This window comes from Triturus cristatus, chromosome 6 (genome assembly GCF_964204655.1).
Source record: "Triturus cristatus chromosome 6, aTriCri1.1, whole genome shotgun sequence".
NCBI lineage: Eukaryota > Metazoa > Chordata > Amphibia > Caudata > Salamandridae > Triturus > Triturus cristatus.
The window spans coordinates 1899844629-1899870222 of NC_140589.1; the positions used below are offsets into that span (position 1 = coordinate 1899844629).

The 25594-nt window shown below is 44.9% G+C and overlaps 1 protein-coding gene across 7 annotated transcripts in view; it reads right to left on the reverse strand.

Annotated features, from left to right (window-relative positions):
- Window positions 1-25594, reverse strand: part of LOC146822366 (uncharacterized) — a 164776-nt gene that overhangs the window by 109534 nt on the left and 29648 nt on the right. For 6 of the 7 annotated variants that reach the window (XR_014963267.1, XR_014963266.1, XR_014963265.1 and 3 more), the window contains exons 2-3: window positions 6199-6231; window positions 5950-6058 (exon numbers count right to left, since the gene is read on the reverse strand). The gene's annotated coding sequence lies outside the window, so the exon portion shown is untranslated. Of the gene's footprint in view, window positions 1-5949; window positions 6059-6198; window positions 6232-11632; window positions 11671-25594 lie in introns of those variants that run through there. The other variant, XM_085613458.1, reaches the window with a different exon arrangement.

The window sequence follows — 25594 nt, forward strand, 5'->3', positions numbered from 1 at the left end:
AAATTAGAAGTATATGTTCTGCCTTTTACTCACATAGCGTCCTGCCCTTTGGGTTACCAAGGGCCTTCCTAAGGGGAGACTTATATGTAATAAAATGGAAGTTTTAGGCTTGGCAAGTAGCTTTAAATGCCAAGTCGATGTGGCAGTAAACTTCACACATAGGCACTGCAGTGGCAGGCCTGAGACATAGTTTCAGGCTGCATAAGTGGGTGGCACGATCAGTGCTGCAGCCCACTAGTAGCAAATAATTTGCAGGCCCTGGGCACATGTAGTGCACTTTACTAGGGACTTATAAGCAAACTAAATATGGCAACTGAGTAGGAGCCCCATGAGCCCATGTTACCATGTTCAGGGGAGAGAGCACAAACACTTTAGCACTGATTAGCAGTGGTAACGGTTGCAGAGTCCTAAAGCCAGCAAAAACAAGCACAGAAAATGGAGGGAGGCAGGTAAAAAGTTGGGGAAAGACCACCCTAAGGCTGTCAGGTCTACGAGCCTTTTCCAGTGAATGGACCACACAACAAAGAGCATCACAATAACGGCAGGGAATATAATCAATTGCTGCAAGGGAGTCCTTTATACTATCAGAGAGCCGGTGATAGAACCCAGACAATAATCTGAGCATCGTTCACATAGTGTAACTCCAGAGATCAGAGGCTCAGACCAGAGCTACACAAGAAAAAGGTTTACAACCACAATAAACACACATTGGCAAAGTCAAGAAGTCTCACCTTTTAGACATATAGGCTTTCCCAATGCTGCACAACATCAAGAAAGAACAAGCATTTGCAACGCAATAGGTCTCGCATTTGTTAGAGTTGGAGCTATTAGTGTAAATATAACTATTTTTTTCTTATGCGTTTAGTAGTGGATGGATCTGAGGGCAATTGTGTGTTATACAATTAATGTATAAGCAAGCATATCAATTGTGTTTCTGGTGTACAGGGCTTACTGGGATACAGTATCAAGCAATCCTGGATTTGTTTTAGCAAATGAATACTATGCAGTTATTAAGGACACAACAAGAATGCTTTATTACATAAATGGAAATACCGGGTATGGACATATTGGACCCAAGAGAATAAGAGTCAACTGATTATTTTATTTGTGGGTATTTAATAACTTTAAGCAGTATGCGGGTGCTAATTTTACCTGGTTTTTAACAGCCCATTGGGTGGCTGCTATGAATATGGTGCGATTATCCCTAGGGACCCACAACGAGCAGAATAAAGAGAAAATTCCAGGTTGTAACTAGTAGGTTTGTGCACAGACTAATGAAACATAGCCGGAGATTGTACTCATAGGATGAGCATGGAGACAGACTGGGGAAGCACTGGATGTATGGGGAGCAGAGACACGATGAGCAGGGCTACAGTGAGACAATGTGAGCTGAAGCAGACACAGGATTTACAGGTTATGAAGGTAGAGATACATAAACCAAAGGGGGTGCATTTGGGGGGTGGACAAACATTGGAGCACGGGGTATCAACAAGGCATAAGAAGAGGAGGATGAACACCCCTCTAGGCACAGAGACTGGGGGTACAAGCAATGGACACAGTGGGAGCGAAGATGACTGGTGAGAGCTAGCATATTGCAGGGAGGCAGGGATACAGTGAGCACATACAACTGCGGAAAAACCAAAGTGATGTATCTCTGCGTGAACCCATTAGGAGGTAGCAAAGAAGGGTCCTGAATTTTTACTATCATCGTCCTAAATTTACACCAATGCCAGTTGGTCACCCTTGGTCATAGAGATGCATAGAACGCCTTGGTGCGCCTAGGAGAGGGGGCAAAGGCTTGTGCCTGAGAGGAGGGAAAGGTTAGGCAAGCAGAGTGCTTCAGGTGAAGGAGACAAAGAAAGTGCTCCGAGGAGAAGGGGCAGTGAGGATTGCTTCAAAGGAAGGACATTGTAAAAGAAAAACCCAGCGCTAGTGAATCACATTCTCAATGACATGGAGTCATCAAGTAAACCTCCCTAGTCAGTAAAGCCTTTGAGGGTGGAGCCATGTCAGGTTTTCACAATATCCACCTGAATCTTATTTACATGCGCTAATGAAAATGGGAACCAGAATGGGTGCGTAGTCTGGCCCTCGTCAACCTTCGTTGGATGAGCCGAATTTATAAATTAGAAAGCATTATCACTATGCTTCCACAAGAAGAGCAGGCATCTTTTTGATGCTAATAATCATATCTAAAATTAAACTCACTTTTATAAAAAAACAACATTTTAAGAAATGCTCTAACTAGGAAGGCATGTGTTATTGATATGTATTGAATGACTAGATTATTGTCTTATTAAAAATGCAAGTATTTTAAGAAGGCAAGCTGCCTGCCAAGAGTGCTAGTTATTCCTTCCTCCTCAAGTGTCACACGCGGCCCGCCACTAATAGAAAAGTATCCGACTCCTGGAACTGAAAGGGATTTAGCATATGACAACTCTACAGAGGGTTCATTTTACAAAGTTGAGTTTTTAACAAACCAGTAAGGTATAAGAGCCCACTTCAGAGAACGGAGCACACTTCAGAGGTCAAATGGTTCGAACACCAGTGGGGCCGACTAAGACCCTCGTTTCAAAGGTCATGCAAATTTGGCTGTGATAATACTGCTTATATATATCAAAGAGGGGGGGGGGGGAGTAGAAGCGTCCTGGGGAGCCAAGAGGCCTAGAAGGATCTAGCACAAATATGTAGAAGACCCTCAACAGCCATTATCCGCCATTGGTATGTCTGTTGCCATTGACGTAATCTTGGCTGATAGCATCATCATCGGGTCTTTTGTTGGCCTCCACTAGGAGGAGATCCTCAAAAACCGGTTAGGATCTAGTTTGTGCAAAATAGAAAATTTAAAATTACCTTTTTATCATGTGGTGCAATTTTTTCTAAAAAATTATAGGGTATGATTAAAAACGGAGGATTGTGAAATATGGGACGTGCAATATGTCCTTCACATCACTTTGTCAACATGTTTCAGCCTGCATGCGCCCTTGCCGGTTTGATGGCTTTCGTCAGGACCTTATTGGGGAGAAAAACGAATCCCCCTTTAAATGTCTTACTCACGTCAGGTGGAGTACTATCCCCTGGGCTTGGTGATACAACTGGGTATATTCAATCCGGTATCAGCATTCAGTAATGGGGAGACCGCACAGGAAGCTAGCGTCTGCGTCACAAGAGTGCAGCCAACGACTCTCTCCAACAACCCTATGGGAACTCCCAAAAATCTTAAGAGGAGAAATGCTTCCTTCGTACGAAAAAAAATGTAATACCGCAGGGTGCAGTATTTATTGGATGTAATATTACAACACTAGAGTGATACTTGGATGTATGAACGGGATAACTTATACACAACGTTTACCACTATTTTGAATTCCTCAGACTCGGAGCGCGGGCAACGTGTCAATTCAAAGTCTAAAATAGGAATTCAACTGTTTGAGAAGAACACTTATTTTACAAAAGATAATTACATTCTATGCACATTATACGATATATAGATATGTGAGTAAACTCAGCATCTGTTTTGCTTTAGCTAACCAGAATTCACAAAGTCTGTGCCTTAAATAAAGATTTCATGAGAATTTTTATGCTTGTGGGAGAACGTACGTTCATCATATGACTGAGAATTAAAGATGTCATGTTTGTTTTTAATTTTCGGAGGGACAGATTAAGGAATGAGTAAGGGCGTAATCACACAACGCGAGGTAATGGAACATTTTTAAAAGCGTAAGAACATGCGGAAAACGGTGTGTAAATTCAAACACAGATGTTGTGCTGCGGTTTTTTTTCTGCAATAGAAAAAGCCACAACTGCGCGCGCATCCAAAAGGGGACCATTTTTAGAAAGTCCAAGGTTTTTCAAATTAAGCACAAAACAAACAAGGATTGTGTTTCAATGCCACCCTGCATTACTTGCGGTTCAATCTGGCCATTTCTCCCGTTCATTTTATGCAGAGGGAAAATTAACTTTTTGGGGGAAACAGCGCTTGGTATTTTCACACTTGACTGCCCCAGCCAGTCAGGCTTTAAACAGCCGTTCACGGCCTCCAGATAACTGCGCGGCTCAGGGGAGGGGGATGCAAGCACATCCCAGACTTTGGTGGGCTTGGAATGGAAAGGGTACCATGTGCCTGGAGCCCTGGCCCCCAAACTGCAGCCAGACTAGCCCAGTGGTAAGTAAGTGCAGGCAGACAGACAGAGCGCACACAGTATACTCATCTGCTGTCCATAAGTCCTGAAGCAGCTGATGTCTAGACGTCTCTTCGACCCACTGCCAGCTCACTGGGGAGTTGGAGCATGGTTCATCCCTGCCGTAGCTCTCTGGCCGAGACTCATTCAAAGTTTACTCACAAGGTTGCTTCCCTGCTGTAGCTCTCTGGCAGAGACTCATTCAAAGTTTACTCACAAGGTTGCTTCCCTGCTATAGCTCTCTGGCCAACACTCATTCAATGTTTACTCACAAGGTTGCTTCCCTGCTGTAGCTCTCAGGCCGAGACTCATTCAATGTTAACTCACAAGGTTCCTTCCCTGCTGTAGCTCTCAGGCCGAGACTCATTCAATGTTTACTCACAAGGTTGCTTCCCTGCTGTAGCTCTCTGGCAGAGACTCATTCAATGTTTACTCACAAGGTTCCTTCCCTGCTGTAGCTCTCAGGCCGAGACTCATTCAATGTTTACTCACAAGGTTCCTTCCCTGCTGTAGCTCTCAGGCCGAGACTCATTCAATGTTTACTCACGCTCTGCCTTGAAGCCACACGCGTAGCGCTCACCAGGTTTGCACAACGCGGCTGTTACCCCAGCTTAAGCAGCGGTGCTGCTCAAATTAAACAAGCATTTGCAATGCAATGGGAAACAGCCTTTACAACGAGGTAAATACATCACATGCATTTGCCTCACATTTTATTACCGCGATTATACATTTACATCGCATACCAATAGCACAAATTTAAGGTAAGATAAGGTAGGGGGTGTCCCCCCCCACAAATACATTGTCTTTAAATATAAAAACAATGAGTTATATTGGAATGTGATGAAAATGCATAATCACGGTAAACAAAATGCGTGCGATGTATTTACCAGCGTTGTACTGTCAAACAACCCAATGCAATAGGTAACGCATTTGCGAGCGTTTAAGCTATTAGCATTGTAAAGGACTGTGCCTTTTATTTATCTGTTTTGATAATTAACACATAAATAAAAGGCATTGTCATTTGAAAATGCCAATAGCTCAATCTCTTGTAAATGCGAGACCTATTTCATTTCAAAGAAGCAGCCGCCATTATCCCGGGCTGCTTGGAAAGTGAAAGAGCACATGGTGCACTGAATGTTGCAGGAAAGCATGTCGTGCCTGCAGTGTGAGAAACTCATTAAAGAAAGTAGTGTTTACAGACTACATAAGGCATACCATGTAACAACAGAAGTAAAAGGGTAAGTCCTCATGGGAGGTTACAAACGAAGACAAGGCGGTACTAAAGGAGAGACACAAGCCTGTTAACGAATCAGAAGTCAGCTTTTACGAAGAACATTGACACAAGTCAACGACAAATCTGGGCAGACAATGGGCGGGGCTTCACCTCTATTCTCGAATACAGCATGTCTCGCAGAGTGTCAGAACCACTGGACCTTTGACACGAGTGGTTAATGCGGTTTACACCCATTTGAAACCAAGCTGGAACAGGAGAAGTGGAAAATCCACAAAAGATCGCACTTTGAGTGCTTTGCTGCAAAAGAGGAGTTCCAAGATGGCCACCGCGGTACAAACGCGGTAGCGGTCTAGTTTTTATCTCCACCCCTGTGTGGAGCCTTGGTGGAACGCGCTCTCCCTAACGAGTGCGCACTTCACCGAAGCGTCGCCAGAGTTCGGAGCTGAACCTTACGCGTTACAGGAAAATCTTAGAATTTCACTAATAATAATTCCTAGGCTATAGTTAAAATATTTAGAGTGTTGTTAGCATAGTTACCTTCGCTCCTGCCCGATATTCTTTTCCTGGTCTGGAGATTGCAAGACTTGTGTGAGGAATTCTTACGACGTAACTCCTCCGCTTCAGTGACTCATGACAGGAGTTAACCCTAGCGGTCAAGAGGAGAAGAACACGGAGTCAACCTTGAAAGCTAAGTTACATATTGTTTTATCGTAGAAAATGATACAGGAAAAATATTACTAAAATAAAAATAAAAACATAGTCACAGAAAATAAGAAAAAGGCTTACCTGAATGTAGAGAAACTCTGCAAAAGAACCAAGCTAAAAGAAAGAAAGAAAATAAGATTTAATAATTGAATAAATGCAATAACTAGGAGATAAGAATGTATCGAGAAAACAATAACGCTATAAAAATCAATCCTAGTGAAGAAAAGGCGGCGAAGTCTTACCACAAGTTGTCACAATAATTTAGAGAAGAATAGAGGACACTTCATTTAATATACTGGTAGGTGAGCTGATAAATAGAATAATAATAATAATTATTAGGTTAGGCTTAATCTGATTAATTCATTGAATGCTCATATACCTTTAGGTAGAACTGCGCAGAACAAGTAAGGAAGAGAATTCCAGGCAGTCAACCACCAACCACATGAAGAGAGGCTAGTTCAAAAGGATTTAGGGGTACATTCCTTCCCAAGGGCACAAAAAATAAATATCTATAGAGTTATTAGATAGATATAGAGTAGACTTAGGTGCTAAGTAATTGTGCTCTGTTAGTTTCCTCAGGTATCATCCAAGAGATAGTCTATAGAACGGACTGACGAGAAAAGGGTGCTGTGGAGGAGATCCGAAAAATCCTGAACCAGTCTCTTCTTTCTTTGTTATTTTGTCCACTCCCTTTCCCCCTTTGGGGTTGTTTGGAGACGTGATCTTATTCGGTCCCTGGGGAATCCTGGAGGGGCGTTGGGAACAAGCATCTCTGTTCCTGTGCAAGTGTACGGTAAGGGTCCTCTGTTTCGTAGCCTCCTGACACAGAGCAGCACATGCGCTGCCCAAGCTCGACCTAAAAAGGCAGTTTTCCTTTAATTTGTTTAAACTGCACCTGCAATGGTGCTCTTTGACCTGCCTTTCACCCTGGCTGTTGGCTCTGGCAGCAGACACCATGTCACAACTCAACTGTAATAAGTTATTACTGTCTAATTGTGGCCAACTGCAATTAGAAAACAACAGATCTACTCTACTCTACTGTAATAATGTATTAGATTCCAGCTGAGAAGTCACAGTGCCCCCAGAAACATACTGTACAGAATATGAAAGGCGGGTCGCTGGACAGAAATGTCGCTGCCACCTAAATAAAGTGAGACTTGACATATCCCGCTCTCTTTCTTCAGATCTTTTTCCCCTGGAAATTCTTCTCCAATAGCTGATAAGGATGCACTTATTGAAACACGTTTGCTTACTGCACCGCTTGAGTTGTTATACGACAACATGAATAGATTTAGGTGTTACTTAAGCTACATAACATGTTGGCGACAAGTGAAAAACAACTGATTGTTAATACTAAAGATCTCACATTTTTCATTAAAGAGGTGCCAGAAAAGTTTAAAAGAGGACTGAGGGAAAGAAGATGGAGTGCATGACCAAGAACTACACATATGGGAGGGATATTTTATTTATATTAAACAGTATATTGCAAGTCACTGGGAGGTCCATAACTTTATCTTGCAACATCCTTATAACGTAAACCAGGGGGTAGTTTATACCTTAAATTATTCACAAAGTATTTACACATTTCTAAATATGTCAGCAAATGTGTTCTGGTATATTCAGTTGCAAAATTCCTTTACCACAATAAGTAGTTTCTGCCTTCTGCATGGTACAGTTGTGTACAGCACCCAAATAGATGAATCCCTCATATTAACAAAACCATACCACAGAATGCTTTTATCTAGTTTTGTTTAAAAAAAAAAAAAAAAACACAGATAGGAATTCCTTATAATGACAGCTGATTGACTAAGAAAGGAAGCGTCAAATCTTGAGGTAAAGCAAATGGATGTTTACCGTGTCAGTTATTAATGTAAGCAGGGGCAATTGCAGATGTGCCAGGTGGTCTATACACAAGTAAATAAATGAATAAATCTGCAGTCTTCAAGAATAAGGCTTGTTTTCATAGTTGCTCCTATTTATTTGCAACACTGTTTTCCTGCAAGTGAGAGGCTGATTGCACAAATGTGTTAAGAGGGTGCTGTAATTAGTACACACACAAATGCAAACGCTATGGGGGAAATCGGTCCTCATAGCACGCTAGTCCTCACAGTGGTGTGTGTCTTGTTTGGTCAGTGTTTACCAACACTGGGAGGAGCTACCAGTGTATGTGAAAAAATTAAAACACACACACACACACACACACACAAACCCACACACACACATACACACAAAAAATGCTTAGATTTTGAAATATACTGGTTTATTCAAAGAGGAATCCAAAACTGACCTGGGTGCAGGTTTGTGTTTCAGCGCATGTTTGGAATGTGTCATGTGGAAGGTCAGTGAAGGCCCTCGAGGGAGGGCAACGCTGGAGAAGGATGTCAACAAGCAGCATCTCAGTCTGGCAGGTTGTGTGACGTGCCTTGGAATTCCTGCCACGGAAGCCGGAGTCGCATGACAACAAACAGATGCCCCTCTGACACCAAATGAATGGTACGGGGAGGCGACCAGCAGCACAACATGAGACAGACAGGGAGCCCATTACTGGAAGCTCTGTGTAAACATAGATCTGAGTGACGCTGCAGGAATGCGCAAAAGCAGACGCTCAATCTCCAACAAGATATCCTCACCCCAGTTCTTTTAATACTTGATTTTTAATCAAATATTGCCCAAGGCATCAGATGCCAGGATTCCCACAACGTACACCAAGTCAAACATAACAGCATTTAGATGGGAAGCAACACAGAGAGTAGCCTGTCCACATGTTGTTGGGGAGGCAGCAGTAATGTAACTGTGGCATTGAGATGGGAAAGGACTAACACTGTTATATTCAAATATAAGCAGGTAGGGAGCTGAGGTTAAACCCAGACAAACAATAACAGAGCAGGAATTCAAGCTAAAAAAAAATAGTCTCTCAAGGACAGATAAAGAACCATAGTGGAATGAGACCGTACTATGTCCCTTCTCTGTGGGAGGAACAGAAGAGAGAAAGGAGGGACAAAGAGGCAGGACTGACCACTAGCAAGCAGGGATTTTTGAAGGACGCTGACAGAAAAACGAAAAAGCAATGTCAGGAAAGGGGTTGGACTTTATGTCCATAGACCGATTGCAGCAGGTCTCGAAGAGACAGCTGAGCTTTCTAACTAGACCTAAAAAAAATCATTGAGAGAGAGAGCGTGTCCTGCCTGCAACATCAGGCAAAAGAAAACCAATTAGGAAAATAGTGCTCCCAGGCTCCAATTAAAGCATAAATGTAACAACCGAAGCGAAAGGGCCAGTTGCCGTGGGAGGTTACAAATGAAGACAAGGCAGGACAAAGGAGGGACTAACAAGCCTATTAACCAATCAGAAGCCATATTTACGAAGGACAATGAAAAGCCAATGACAAATATGGGCGGGGCTTCAATTACATATTCCAATACAACATGCCTCCTAGAGCAGCGCATGCGCTGCCCAGGCTCGACCTAAAAACATTAAACATTTCACTGGAACTCATGAAATACGGCTTTCATCGCCATGACCATTCTTTGTAATTCTGGTGAGATTTCCTGTTCAATCAACATTCCGTTAATCAAAACCTTAAAACTCTAGTCTCAATCAGCACAACTTGCGGGAAAAAGAGTGAAGAATTTCTCCCTTCTAAATAAGGGGTGGGTAATTAATGAAGGACACTTGGTCTAAAATTATTTATTCTAGAAATAACATTTAGTATTGATTCTTCATTATAGATAAACAGGACAGTATGATTTCACTTAAAATTTTCAATAAACAAGTTGTCACAGGGGGTGGGGAGGGGGGCCTACTTAAAGTAAACAAACTCAAAATAAACTTGATTTACCTAAAAAGGTCACAAAGTGATGCCTCACCAGCAGATTCGACTACGGCAACGCACTCTACGCCGGAATAAAAAAAAACCTCACCGCAAGCTACAAAACATCCAGAACACCGCCGCAAGACTGGTCCTCAACCTGCCAAGACACTGCCACATCTCCCAGCACCTGCGCACACTCCATTGGCTCCCCATCGAGGATAGAGTCACCTTCAAGATGCTCACCCACACACACACAAGGTTCTCCACGACACCGGACCAGCATACCTAAACAGCCGACTCAAATTCCACGCACCCCAAAGGACCCGATGATCAGCCCAGCTCTCCTACGCCATGGTCCCCCGCACCAGAAAGACCAGATCGGGAGGCCGCTCCTACTCCTTCCTCGTGGCCAGAGCCTGGACGCCCTTCCGCTGCACCTCAGACAGAAAACATCGCTCCCAATCTTCGAAAGAATCCTCAAAACCTGGCTTTTCGACAGACCCCCTCCTTGATGGACCGGAACCTGCACCCACCCACCCCCAGCGCCTTGAGACCCCTACGGGTGAGTAGTTGTGCTTAACAAACACCTGATTGATTGATGCCTCCAATATTAAAACAGGGTCCTCATCACCATGCCATGGACAGTTGACAGAACATGGCAATCAGACCATCTCACACCTAAGGATAGAGACAGGTGGTGGACAATGGAGTGTGTACACAACCAGCCAGGTGATGGACAATTGCCCAACGACAAACAGCAGAGAATGCATGCAAGCCCCGACAAGAACACATCCCTGGTACTCACAGCCAACCTACTGCTACGATTAATGTACACTACTCCAGCAATAAATAGCTTGGGTGGAGGGAACTCCATTAAAAAAGTCTGACATAAAAATATGTGCTCCGAGTGGGAGTTGGGTACACCCAATATGTGCTCCGAGTGGGAGTAAGGTACTCAGAGCTGGAGCAGGGTCGCCCATCACCCTCAGGCCTCACATAGCCTACAGTGTTAAGCACTCTGACAGTTACGCGGGTTGCTTGATTATCGAATGAACGCTGCTCTGATGCTTAATGAACCAATCCCAACATTGCAGCCATGTTGTTCAACATTTCATTTACGATTAGCGTCGAACAATCCAATGTACCTTGCTCTTTATCTTTACTGTACTTTCACTGCACAGTATTTCTATAGGTGCTGTGCATTTCTAAGCTAATTTCGATGTAAACACACCAATGTGTTATAATCCAGGGACAATGCCCTCAACTTCATCACGTGGTATACCAGGGCCCACCATTTTTGGGGGCTCTGGGTGCCACTTTTCCATTTCAACCCGAGTACCCAACTGGAGTGAGTCGGAGAATTGATATTTTTCAACTTAAATTGTTTATAGACATCTGAGGGAGATTGGGAATGTTACTGTTTAATAATACTCTTGAACTGTACTCATAGGGCTAGGAGCTATTAGCTACGGATTAGAGACAAGGTCCTGACTAGCCAGGTTAAAAACAAAGCAAGACTTGCTGTAGTATAGACTGTCTGTTTAACTACAATTATAACAGTCTTTATGTACCCACTGCCCACGTCTATTACTTAAAACATCACACTTCGGCTTGGAACATACAGCTGAAAACTGCATGAAGAACAACCACAGAACATCCGGTGAAAATAATTCAAGTGTCTGTGTTTGCCACCCCGCAACTAACCTGCAGCAGATCACACGGCGCGCTCACTTCACGCAGCATTTAGGGATGAAAATAATCAGAGTGTCTTTGTCTGCCACCCCCACAACTCACCTGCAGCAGATCACACGGCGCGCTCACCTCACAGCACTCCGGGCTGAAAATAACTCACCTGCCGGAGTCTGGCATTCAGGACTTATGTGGTCGTCCCGCCATTACCAGTGACGTCAGAAGTGCGTCATCCAAACACCCTCTAGTCACCCCCACCCGACGGATAATTGATGTTAATGGCAGACTGCTATGCCCCTTGGTTCGGCGCCCCTCCCGAAGGGAGGGGGGGGGATGTGGCTGGGCCAGGCACCTTACTGGACCTCACCCCCCACACCCCCCCCCCCGAGCAGAACCGGCCTGGACCGGGCAGGGGTAAGGGGAGTGAAGGCGGGGAAGGGACAGGCAGAAGGACACTGGGTTCAGTCCAGTCAAAGTTAAGCACAGGATTGTGGCTCGGGGGGGGGGGGGGGGGGAAGGGGGTATTTAACCACAGACACGGGACAGGCCCCCCTCTTCTACAGAGGAGAGGGAGGAGGGAGTTGGAGGAAAGGCCATGCGGGGTGCGGGAGGTATGAAAGGAGAATCCATGCCCCCCGCATGGGCAGCGATGCAACAGTGCCTGGGCTGTGCCAGCTCGAGGACTGGTGCTCGCCCACCAGAGAAGGCCTGTGGGTAGGGTGACCAGATCTTGAGAACCAAAATCCAGGACATTTTGCAAAAATAGGACTACAATTTTACATCAACATTGCTGCGCAGAATGAGAACTCTTATCAACAACATTGGAACACAGAAGAAGCACTAAGAAAAAAATAAAATGTAATTTCTAAAACCAGCAGCATACCTGTTAATTAAATTGCTTCCTTTTAACAGCTGCTAACTAGCACAACTTTAGAACACCCATTCTGACTTCTCACTAGTTTCAGTCGACCCCCTTTAAAACGCGGGACATGAGCCAAAATTGCAAAAATATGCCAGGACAGCTGGTGAAAACCCGGGACTTTCCGGGCAAATTCAGGATGCCTGGTCATCCCACCTGTGAGGCTGGGTCTCCATCCACGGGCCCCGTGTGTGTTTGTGTGTGTGTGTGTGTGTGTGGATACAGTCTCAATGTAGTGCTAGAAGGTGGGGTTTTGCAGCGCTCAGAGGTTGCAGGCTGCGGCACTGAGCGCTTGGTGGAGTGGGGTTGAGATGCACGGCCCATGGCGGACTCTGACTTCCGTCGACGCCTTGGTTCTGTGAAGTGTTTGCGCCAACTTTTTTGAAAATTATTTTGTAGAGTTTTTTTTAATGCTTTTTAAAAAATCTAGCTTGAACTCGACCCGAAGATATCAGGTGTCATAGCGCTTTACATGAGCACCAGTTTTGTTACAGATGGACACATTCAATTTTTTTTAGGCACAGGGAGATTAAGTGATTTGCCCAGAATCACAGGATGTTGAGCGTTGCTGCCGAGACTCTAACCCAGTTCCCCAGCTTCGAGGTCGACTGCTCTAGCTGTAAGGTCACATGCTGACTTGAGCTGAAGGCATTAGAGGGCTTCATAGAATTTGCATAGAATCCATGACGTGAGCTGTATTAGGTGTGGATAAAGACACAGTGGCAATATGTAAAGGGCGTGCACAGTAGACATGAGGTTACGTTGATGACACTTCTTGGAGGTAAGTATGGTATATATGTGTAAATCGCTAGACAGAATTAGACCAGCAGTGAAAACAAAGGTTACATGAGGAGTAGACAAGATTACATCATAAGAATAAATAGAGGAATTTAATCTTCGTTGTAGACAACGAACCGTAGTGTAGATGACCAATGTAAGGTCTGAGGTAACTAAGGTATGGTGTAGTGAAGGTGGGGAGAGCGGGGCTTTGTCCTACTCGAAGTTGGTAATTATCAGATTTGTTTAGAAGGTGGGGGATGGAGGCAAACAGTTTACACTGATGCTTTAAGGGCGGAGTTTAGGTATTTGTCAAAGAGTAGCAGTTTGTTTCTTCTTCATTTGAGGGAATGACGGATTGTCCCGTAAATCTTGAGGGTGAGAGTTCCAAATTCTGGGGGTGTTTCCAGTGAAAAAACGTGTGCCGGATTTCGCTCTTAAATTTTGCTGGAATCAGGAGTAGACAGAGCTTCGGAGGGGTCTCTTTTGGGCAGCTTTTGTTAATTTGTGTGTGAGGTAGATTGAATTTTCAGTGTAGAGCGCTTTGTGGGTTATGCACACAGTTTTGAATTTAGCTCTTGCCTTACTTCGCAGCCAGTCACGATTCCTGAGAGCAGGAGTGATGTGGTCGAAGCGACTCTCCCCGGACAGAAGTCTGGCCTATGCGTGGAGTGTGACTTTCAGGGGTGCAAGGTCTGTTTTGGGGGTGCCCATGATCGTTGCGCTGCCGTAGTCTAACTTGGGGAGAACGAAGGATTGCACCAGTTTTTAGGTCTACTGAGGGGATGAAGGGTTTGACTTTTTATAGGGATTTTAGCATCCAAGAGGTACTTTGTGGCGAGGCGTTTATATGCCCCTTCATGCTCAGATGACGCTCAAGTGTAATCCCCAGGGATTTCATAGAATTGGAGTGTGATAGTTTTCAGTTTAATGCGGTGAAATTGTCGGGCCAGAGATCTACGGGAAAGGAGTTTTATTTGGGTTGGATAAAAAGGAGTTCGGTTTTGTTGTGGATGAGTTTACGGTGGTTGGTTGTCAGCCAGGACTAAACTGTGGTATGGGTGCTATTTACGTGCTGGATGTCTTTAAATGAGAAGATTTTTAGGTAGAGTTGGGTGTTGTCTGCATAGAGATAAGCAATTTTGGCTTGTTGCTGGATCATTGTTCTGTATAGAGGTTGTATAGGGCTGGATTGACCCTTGGGGCACGCTGTGTGAGGAGGTTTATGAGGGTGTCATGGCTGACAGTATCAAAGGCAGCCAATATGTCCAGGAGGACTAGAAGGCAGGCCTGGCCATCATTTAGGTATCTGTGTAGGTAGTCTATGATGTTCATTATCGCAGTCTCGTTGCTGCAGCCTTTTCCGACTCTCGATTGCAAGCTGTCGTGCAGATTGTATTTTTCTATGTGGCTGTTGAGTTGTGCAAGTCCACATTTTCAATGACTTTGGCGAGAAGAGGGAGATTAGCTATAGGTCTGTAGTTAAGGTCGGTCTGGTCCGCGTCAGTTTTTTTTTAATGAGGGGGGACTTGGCGGAGTTTGAGGGGGGAGGACTTCATGATTTTAGTCTGAATAGGAGAGATGATGTAGCAGAGTTTTTTTAAAGCAGCGCCGCAGGGTAGCAGTCGGTGGTGTGCGAGGTCAGCTTTATACTAGCGAGTAACTTGGGGGTTTCTTCTTCCGGGATAAGTTTGAATTCAGTCCAGGTTGCGTCATTTTCCAATTGCAAGGGATTGGCGTTGGTGGACTGTGCTGCTGAGAGGGGGACAGCTGCGCTTTGAATGTAGGGCTTTGGTTAGGCCCTTTGTGTGAAGGGGCATCCTTGGGTAACGGGTTGGGAGGCTCAAGGGAGTGTTCAATGTTAGAGATTTTATTAGAGAAATATTTTAGGAATTCTTTGCAGCGCGTAGAGTTATTAGTCGAGTGTTGGGGGGAGAGGGGAGATTTTTTCTTTGATGTTGAAGAGGTCTTTGGGCCTATTTCTAGACCGGTCAAGTTGGTCTCAGAAAAACAAGGCTTCTTCTCTGAAGGTTAGGGATAGGTGGTGAACTCCACTCTGCTGACAGAGCGCGGAAAGTTTTTTTTACTCTGCGCTCTACTTGAAATGTAGAGTTCAAGGAAAAACTCTGCCTCCTGCTTAGCGGAACGGAGTTTACTGGCGCCAGCCCAAAACATCACACTACGGCCGTTTCCCAGGCATTACATTTGTTAGAAGTTACAAACATGGTTTGTCACAGTGAGTCATTTGCATATGTCCATGTTTAATTTTGTAATCTACATTCATTTTGTGCAGGGTTGGGCTGGTTTTGGTGTTTTTTTTTTTTTTCACAGAGTGTGCTTGTGGTTTGTGTTTGTTTTGATTGGGCATTGCGCTTGTTTCACCCTGGCCTGCTGAGGGAGGCATCGAGACGAGCTGCCGTTGCAGGGAGACCGGACGGAGTGGGTGGTCGGAGGACCGGCTGCACGAGGCCAGTCCCTCCCTCACTCATTGTTGCACTGCGAGGGACAGGTGACCTCTGAGCAACAGGCTATGGTAGGGAAACAACAGCAAGGGCCGTCCACTGGCTGCCACAGCGGGAGCAGATCACACACCTGGAGCAGCAAGAGGGATAAAATAAAGGCGGGAAAACAGAGTCATGAAAGCCTTCTTTAATTCATGTAGCAGGGCCTCTGAGACCTACGGCGGCGCAGAATTCCATGGAGTTTTTATTCAACTCCGCAGAATTCCGCATAGTGTATCTCCGCCATGTCCACCCACCCCTACTGAAGAGGTTTTATTTTTTTACTTTAGGCATTCTGCCCGTAGGATCAAAGTGATTGTTTAGTGAGGGCTGCGGTCTCCAATTTCTTTTGACTAATTGGAGTTGTCGTCTCTCCTTGTTACGGTCTGTGTTGAACCAAGATCTGGAGGGGATGCTTCTTGGTTTCTTGACTTTTAGGGGGGCGAATGCCTCGACAAGTTTTTCCATATTGTTGTAGTCATCGGTAAGGTCTTCGGCAGAAGAGAAGATGGGTGAAGGTGTGATTTGAGAATGGACCAATTTTTCTAATTCAGTATGTGGAATTCAACGCATGCTCCTCACCCAGTGCTTGGGACGGCTAGATTGGGGGGGCTTTGGTTGGTTGGTATTGAGATTGAATAGAATTAGATGATCAGTCCAGTAGGATGGTTGGATAGAGTGGAGGGCTAGAGTGTTGTGTTAGAGATGACGGCGTCAAGTCTCGAGCCCTTATTGCGCGTTTGTTTGTTGTAGTGTTGGATAAGATTGTTCGCTTTCAGGAGAGTGAATAGGGCTTGAATTGTAGGGTCTTTAGGATTATTTAGGTGCAGGTTTAGGCCTCCTTTTATAATGTCAGATTAATCTGACTACCCACAGTCCCTTGCAACATCACCCTCATTTAGTTGGCGGCAAAATGGAGCAGCCGCCGTTCAACACACAAACATGCAAAGAGCTTTCAACCAGGAAAGGTCAAGTGGTGTTTTAGCAGTTTTCACTCTTTAAAATAGTTTTTCTTGTCTGCCCGCGCTGGTTTATGCCCTTCACTTAGATAAATAACCCTACATATGTTTCCAGCCCACAGGCAAAGCAGACAATTTAAAACACTCTCTTCTTGTGTAACAAACACCATGTTCTTGTTTTCTCTCTTTCGCTCTTTTTTACTCCCTCTGTCCCGATCTCCCTCTCTTGCTCTTTCACTTCTCTAGCACCCAGCCACTCACAGATAACTTGTCTTGTCCTAAGACACCAGCACAGGATAGAATTTCTGAACCACTTCTGGAAATTTTTGTGTTTGGTGATTGTATGCTGTGAGCTTTACATGTTGACTTGTCACACTAAGTCTCGCTGCAAAAAATCAAAAGGCATCCATTTAGTTTGGGAGCAAATTCATCTGAGCAGATGGCACTCAATAATATTATTATTGTGTTAACTTGTTTTTTTTTTAATCCATGGCCACAAGATTATTCAGATGTGTGTTTCAAAGTGCAGGAAACGCGCTTTACTCTTAGACTCTGCACTAAATATGATAGTCATTGGGGCATGTTTAGAAAAATCTATTTTCAAGGAATAGTAGTTCCTTAAATATTCTTTTGATGTAGATCTCCAATTTGGAAATATAGAAATAAAAAAAATCAGTTTTTGGGGAGGGAGGGTCAGTGGTAGAATTTACTACAGCTTGAGCTCCAGGCAGTTCAGCCCGGTGTGAGGTTTGTAAGGCCTTTCGGGGTAAAACAAACTGTGGGATCCACACGTCACACAACCTAAACTCCCCAGGGTGTCTACGTTTCATGAATGTCTGCGTTTGATGTGTTTCCCTGGGTGGCATCTGAGCTAGGGCCCAAATTCCGCAGCTACACACACCACAATAAAGCGTGTATTTTAAAAGGCAAAAAGTGATTTCTTCAGATTGCTTTTTGGGGCATTTTTAGTTGCGGGTGCTAGCTCCATCCAAGCAAGTGGGGTACTGTTTTTATCGGGAGATGGGTGGGAACAATAAGTGGGAGGATGTTTGTGGGTCTCCGCAGCTCCTGATAATTTTACTCACAGACATCTGAGGAGAATGGATGTGCAGTCAATGTTTGAGGTTTGCAAGGCCTTCGGTACAAAAGCATCATGGGATCAATGCAAATCACACCTCCCTGAATTCCCCAGGGTGTCTACATTCAGAAATGTCTGGGTTTGGTAAGTTAGTGAGTGGGTGCCAGGTGAGCAAGGGCCCAAATTCTGCCGGTACACACTTTGCAAAATAAAAAAAGCTCAGTTTTGATTGGTGAAATGGAATATCGTTACTCGTCGTTTTGGGATATTGTATCTCGAGTGTACTAGGCCCAGTCACACAAGTGTTTGATTCAGGAGTTGCGTGCGAACATAGACTAGTGGAAGTTATCACCAATTGGAAAACACATTTTGCTCCTGAACCACATGATAATGTTGCTACCCCAAAATCAATGGTCTGTTAATAACTACTATTCGTAAACTCAACAACTTGAGCACTTTTCAGAAAAAACAAGCTTTCCTTCAAACCCATTTTTCTTTGATTAGATGTTGCCATGTGAATTGCTGCATATTTGGTACACAATGAAAAATAATCATAAGCTGCAGCTGTGTTGTTGGCTCTGGGTATCTTGTGTTTTTGGAAAACCTAGAACCCCTATATATCCCTGCAAAAAGTAGGGTCTGACAGATTTGATATTACGCTGCTTTTGTAAATCGGCCATTGTTCTGAAAAAATAACAGATGAAAACATTGTCATCAATTGTTTATATATTTTTTTAACTTATTTTCAATATGTTTTTAATTCAACAACTAGTTTATTTGGGAAAGCTTTGAGGAATCTATACAATGACCCCTTTCTGATTTAAGAATTTTGTCTACTTGGGGGCGTGGCCACGACCGCTACCAAGATGGCCACACATTTGTGAGGCTCCGGCTCGGCATTTACCTACTAGCAGTTTGCTGCTGCAGAAGCCGTTACATATCAGCATGAACAACTAGCTGGGAAGCCAGGGACCAGAGGACCATGGAAATTGTGCCCGGTCGAAGGACTAATGCCTGCATTTGAAGGAGAGGGGAAAGGCAGGCCACGCACGGCCGACACAGCGTTGGAGGCTCCGTGGCGGCAGGTCTAAGGCAGACGTCACCCAACCTCGTAAGTCGTTGGAACCCTCCCTCCTTAGTCTCTACATTGAGCTGCGCGAACAGGCAGCCACTCCCTCGGGGCACAAGAACTGCCCTCTCGAGGCCCGCCAGGTGAGAGACAGCCACAGCCTACCGGGGAGATGGAGCCGGATGCGACCGGGCCCTATGTGGGAGTGGCGGGCTGCCCAATACCGGCCAGAATTTGAAGCAAAGACCCACTCTCTGCAGATGCACCAGGCCCCAGAGAGACAGCTGTGTGGACAGAGCAACACCTACAAAATTGGGGTGAGTGTGGCAAGGATGAGATTGTGGCGGACCGCCACTACCCGCTGAGGCCCGCCCAGTGCTATAAGGCCCTCATGGCTTCGGCTACCGTGCTGCAGCACTGGATGAGAGTGAATACCCATCCCACTTAGGGCGAAAAGCGTTACAACAAACAAATGATGGACGGAATTCTGACAATGCAGACATTCTCCCCCAGTCAAGAGATCTGGGTTAAATCCATCGTTCTTTTGCCCACTACGCCACCCCAGAAGTGGGACCCGTGCTCACTACGCCACTGGAGTCAAGCTATCCTGGCTGATGACGGCTGATAGCCAGAAACCGGTCCTAGGATGCTTGATTCCGGTCCAGGGAAGACATGGCTTGGCAGTTCGGGCTGGACTGTTCCCATGAGGCACAGGGTCAAGACTGATTTGCATATGGCCATGTCTAAACTGGGGTGGTGTAGTGGGCAAAAGAACGATGGATTTAACCCAGATCTCTTGACTGGGGGAGAATGTCTGCATTGTCAGCATTCCGTCCATCAATTGTTTGTTATGTCGAAAAAGTACTGACAGCGGTTCAGATGGCGATCCTGAAAGAACGAGCGCTATCGCAAGGAAAACGCATGCTGGTGGTAACACCGTACCCTGCCCTTGAGGCAGTCACTAAAGCCAGTGTACCAAATTCAAAAGCTTTGCATCCAAGGTGGATACAATGGGCTACCTCCTTGACATCGCCTGACGTCACATACATCTTTGACGCGGCATTACAGACACAGGAGTTCTTGGAGTATGAATTTGTTCATCCGGCTCCTCTGTCTTTGCGCCCGCTCGAGGAGTACCATTGTGTCATCTACACTGATGGGTCTGCGCAACCCGCTACTGGATCAAAGCACGCATATTCAGCGGCCTGCGCAATTGTCGTGGGTACTTTCGTGAACGGAGAGTTCCAATCTGATGTCGTGCACACGCAATCATAGGGTGATTGTACCGCGCAGTTAGCTGAGCTTAGGGCTCTGGTGCTTGCACTGGAGTTTGCTGATCCTCGAGTCACTACTCTTATAGTGAGTGACTCATACTATTGTGTTCAATCTTACAACGAAAATCTACATTTTTGGATTCAAAATGAATTTCGTGATTCCAAGGGTAGCACAGTAAAGCACAAAACGCTTTGGGTTAAAGTGGCAGAATTTCAAGGACGTCTGCCCCTCGTGAATGTAATTCACACTCTTGGTCACCAACAAGTTGGTGTCCATGCTGTCGGTAACGGTCTGGCTGACGAGGCAGCAAAAACCGCAGTGGCGACATATTTAGTAGCAGCAGTTACAAGATCCAAAACTAAGATTGATGATGACATCTTGGCAGCTATTGCTGCGACAGAGACAGGGAAAGGCTTTCCTAAAGGTTTCCCTTCTCGTTACCATTATCACTTAAGTCCTGATAACGTCCCTTTAGTGAGGATTAATAACGTTGGCGACAGATTGATTCCCAACGCGGACTGCAGACCATCTCTGATATCAGCTGCCCACGAAGATGTTGCTTCTGCGCATGCCGGAGTTTCGGCTACTGTATCGCTTTTGCAGCAACGTTACTGGTGGTACGGTTTGTACAAACAAGCGCGGGCTTATGTCCTTCTCTGTGACATTTGCCAGCAGATTAAGCCTTCTTCTGCCGCGCGTCCACCACAAACGCAGCTGTTTATATCTAATCAACCACTTGCGTGTGTTTATTTAGATCACTGCGGTCCTTTTTCCTCTGACACTGCGTACAAGTACATCTTGGTTGCGGTCGATTCGTGCACACGTTTTCTATGGGTGTGGCCGCAAAGGAGTGCTGATGCCCGGACTGTCATCAAGGATTTGCGTGTCTTTATAGGGAGTTTTGCATGTGGTACCCTTCATTCTGACCAGGGCCCTGTGTTTGCCTCTAGGGCATACAAAGAAGCCATGAGAAGTTTGGGGGTCCAAGTCAAATTTTCGTCTCCATACCGGCCTGAGGGCAATAGTGTTGTGGAGCGAATGAACCGTGACCTAAAGCAATCTTTGACAGCAAGGGTTTTAGGTACAGGCCGAAGCTGGCTTACCCACTTGTATGACGTACAGCGTGCACTTAATAATCTCCCTAGAAGGTCTCTGTGTGGGCGGACCCCATACATGATGCTCTTTGGAGTACGAATGTTTGTCCCGGACCTTGAGGGTCTAGACATGGCGGCGGCAGCCGCGCCTTTTGACCTAGATGATCACTGTGCTGTATTGCAGACTCTTCAAGAAGCCAGAGACACTCTAGCAAAGGAACACGTGCCCTCTACATCCGAAGCTGAGCTCCAGATTCCGGTAGTCGGCTGGCTACCTCGAGTTGGTGACCTGGTCCGTGAGAAGGTGGAGAACAAGGAGTTTGGCCCCTCTTATCGTGCACCGGTCCCGGTGCTTGGAGTCCTGGGTACACGAACAGTTATTTTACCTCCACTGCCTGGTCGCAAGGATAACAGGTACATCTCGATTGACAATGTCAAGCTACAGCTGGTGGCCGATTCTCCATAGTATGACACCTTCAGTTTCTTGCCCTTCTATACTGCGAAATTCTGTTGTGTTGCCGCCCTCTAACATCATGCCTGAAGTTGCCGTTGAGATGCATGCTGTTGCTTCCCCTCTTTTACCGCCTGTTGATCGTGGTTTGTCTGATGATCCTGAGTATGCTTATCCTGCTGGAGTCCCGTTGCCTCTTTTACATTCAACAGCGATCAACCAGTCACATTCTTCCTTTGACACTGAATCAATGACTTCCACTGCCCCTTCCAAAATTTCTATATTTTTTGCCTGGTTCAAGAGACATTTTTTAGTGGCACCATGGACTTACATCTGGCTGGTGCTAATATGTATCTTTTTGTTCATGACAATTGGCTTTGTGGTAGTGTTTTTTCAGCTTATTAATGGACACTACCTGAATGAACGATCTGCAATTCGATTAATTGATGGAACTTTGGCCCCCCATTCCTCATCGTACATAATGAAAAGGGACTAGACCTTTATGAACATTACTGCCTGGCCTGTGCCTGATGGGATCGCTTGGGATGCTGTTAAATTTCAAATTCATGGACCTACTGAAGTGATTAATGTGCCTAATGTCTTTCGTGTTTCTATGGGTGATGTGGTTAAACAGAACATCCGATCGGATGATTGGGATGTACAAGCAATTGAGGCACTGTTTTCTGATTTGAAATATTATGCTGCATTTGATGCTGAAGATTTATATTTAAATACTGCAAATTATGGTGAACAATTTTGCTATCAACATTATGGCACACATTTCCTACACAGAGCAAATACTTTCCATAATTTTGTTAATTACACACAATGGGAACACTGTCCTGCCCCTTTGTCTGGCAGCTCTGCCACGTTAGTGAACATGTTCACATATTTTTCGGATTTTAGTGTGTCTAATCCGACCTCGTTTTATTTTAAGGTGGCGGCTGAAACCGCCTCAAAGGTTAGATTAACACATACCAAATTGTTATATTCAAAGTCCTTTATGGACGAATTGGCTATTAAAGGTTATGACCTATGGAAAGCTACTATCGATCTTAAATCGGTTTGGGGAACTAAACCGTGGCAGGTACAGGGAACAGAAGCTTTGCATCATGCCGGTCTTATCCCAAACCATATTTTATTTTTGAACTCATCTATTTTTCAGACCACCTGTTTTGGATTGGCTATGTCTAAAAAAATTGAATTCCCCCTCGATCCCGGATCTGGGTGCTTATCCGAATTGGAAAAATCACACAGATCTGTCCATAACTATGTTGCAGTCCCTTGTTTCCAACGCCACCTTTAATATGTCAGCATTAGATCCTGATGGGAGGTTGGTATGGCAAACTGGCTCGGATTCCTGTCAACATCGATTTCTAACCTTGACACCTGGTTGTACTCAAGTTAGAGTAGATCCACATTTTGAATCATCACACACTGTAACTACCTACTCTGTGGGTAAGTTATGCCAGTCATGGCTGCAACATTCCACATTAGCTTCTGTTAAACTTCATTTATCACGTTTAAACAACAAAATAGATTTGAATGATTTTGTTAAGGGTCCTGCAACAGGCAGGTCCAAAAGATGGGTATATGCTATTTACAACGAAGTTTGGAAATTGTCGCAAATTGAGGCTGCATCCAGATTTCGCACTATTGACCAAGCCAATATGGAAAAAGTATTGGCAGTGATTGATAATAGCATTAATACCTTGTCTTCCAGAATTTATACTTTGGATAATATTGTTTCATCTGTCGTGGACATTGTGCAGAATGATTTGTCTGTATTGTATCATGGCCAGAATCAGTTGCGTTCTATTATGCAGTTTGCATGGACTTTGCAAACGTTAAAGGCAGGGAAAGGCCCGTGGGATTACATGAATGTGTCATTCTCCCTTTTAACTTGACTGCGAAGCAACAGTTCATGTCCATGAAAGATGCTACTTATTCCTTACTGCACATTGAAAAATTAGAACCTTTGCCGTTCGATTGCTGAACTGAACTCGGCCGTGTGGCTTATCCACGGGTTGATCCAGTTACCTTTTTCCCTGTTTAAGTTTACTTCATGCATGAAACATTATGCACTTGGCAGATATGAACACCTTGGTACTGCCTTCCTGCACGAAGTATGGTCGCTCCCGTTCACGTATAGATGCATGCGGGAGGGAAAAGAGGTTTACTTAAAGGGTGAGGAGTGCACTTCGGCCCCTGATCATTCTGTAGTGTGTAGACACATACAATTACATGGTGCCTGCAATATACACGCTCCTAATTTGGCTTGCGTTCTGAAAGGTATTCCGGTGCCAGTTATAACCCCTTCGTTTAAGCGGCTTGCTAACGGTAGTTATTTGCTTTTAAATAATGAAGCTTGCTGTGGGATGCTAGAAGGAATACCTTACATAGTAACTGTTTCACAGCGTGTAGTCCTTTTCCCACCCCCGCATGGCCGGCTCGATGTTTCTATCTGGCCTTCGATTCCAACCTTGAAAGCAGAGTTCAACAAGATGAGCAGAATAAGGGCTCTTGTCTCAAAAAGAGGTCGCTTTGACTTCGTCCCGTGAAACATTTCTTCTTCACGTAGCAAACACCCGCATCGAGGTGCAGGCGCTTTTGAATACTGACCTCCCCTTGCATTTTGGGACCTTGATACAGACTATCTTTAATGCCTCGTCTACAACTGGCGTAGTTCATTTTTTTAAAGTTGTGGGCTCCGGCCTCGTGACCTCTTTTCAAACTATTTTTGGTGTGATACCCGCATTTTTTCATTCTATTTTTTCCAGCGTCTTTGGAGGTCTCCCTTAGCTTCTCGTCCTTATAGCTGGGATACTTCTATTGATTTGCGTAATACGCAATGGCTGCACAACTTGCGTACCGAGACAACATGCCCCGGCTGATCCATCTGCGTAACCAGATGCTTGAATACTATGGCACTTTACCGCTAGCGACATTAAGTGTCGCATATGGATTGTCCTTCCGGTTTCCATTCTTTACTTGTGTGCAACCTGTCTTTCACTGCCTGGATTGTCCATTCCAATGGGCTCTGGATTTGTGCCTGTCAAACTTGGTGTCACCTGCCCCGGATTTTGATGGACTAATGGGCCCCTTAGTGGCTCATGAGTTTGCCTGTTCTGGTGTCGGGTTTATGGCCTTGGGTGCTGCGCATGGAGTTCTTGGTAATTGGGACATCGGAGAGGCCGCTATTGAATTCCTGGACCGAAGTTATATTGAAGAACCTGCCTGTTGTCCTCGTACACGCGACACTGTTGTTACATGTTATTCATTTGAGAAATGCTGACTCGACTTTGCTTCACATGAGAACCGTCTGTTTAACATCCTTAACAGTGAGCAGTGACCTTGGTCTGTACACCGTGTATGGAACAAGTCTGGGTCACTAGACGGTGCAGGTTGTTGTGTTCAGTTTGATCGTACCACTTCTTAACCATATTATACATGCAGCTGCCAATACCTGAAAGACGAGTCCTTTAATATTACAGAGCAGCATGTTTTAGATACATTCGAAACGAAGAGCTGTTGCAGGAGAGAGCCTAGCTGATCCTGTGATGTGATTCCACTAAGCTGATCCATAAGGTATGGGGTCCCCCATGCAAGCCTAAGAGACCTTCTATTAGTCTAATAATAACTTATTAGTTACTAGAGAAAGGAGGGTGGGTGTCTTCCACTGTCATTATTATTATGATTGCTCCTTTCATTTTCTATGGTATTGTAACAATGCTGATGGTTTTGATCTTAACCATTTGTCTGCTTGTGTTAGCCAAAATACTGCATCTTAGGACACGAGGTTTATAAAATAAACTCTTTAAACTTTACTGTGTCTTTGTTATTCTGTTGTGGAC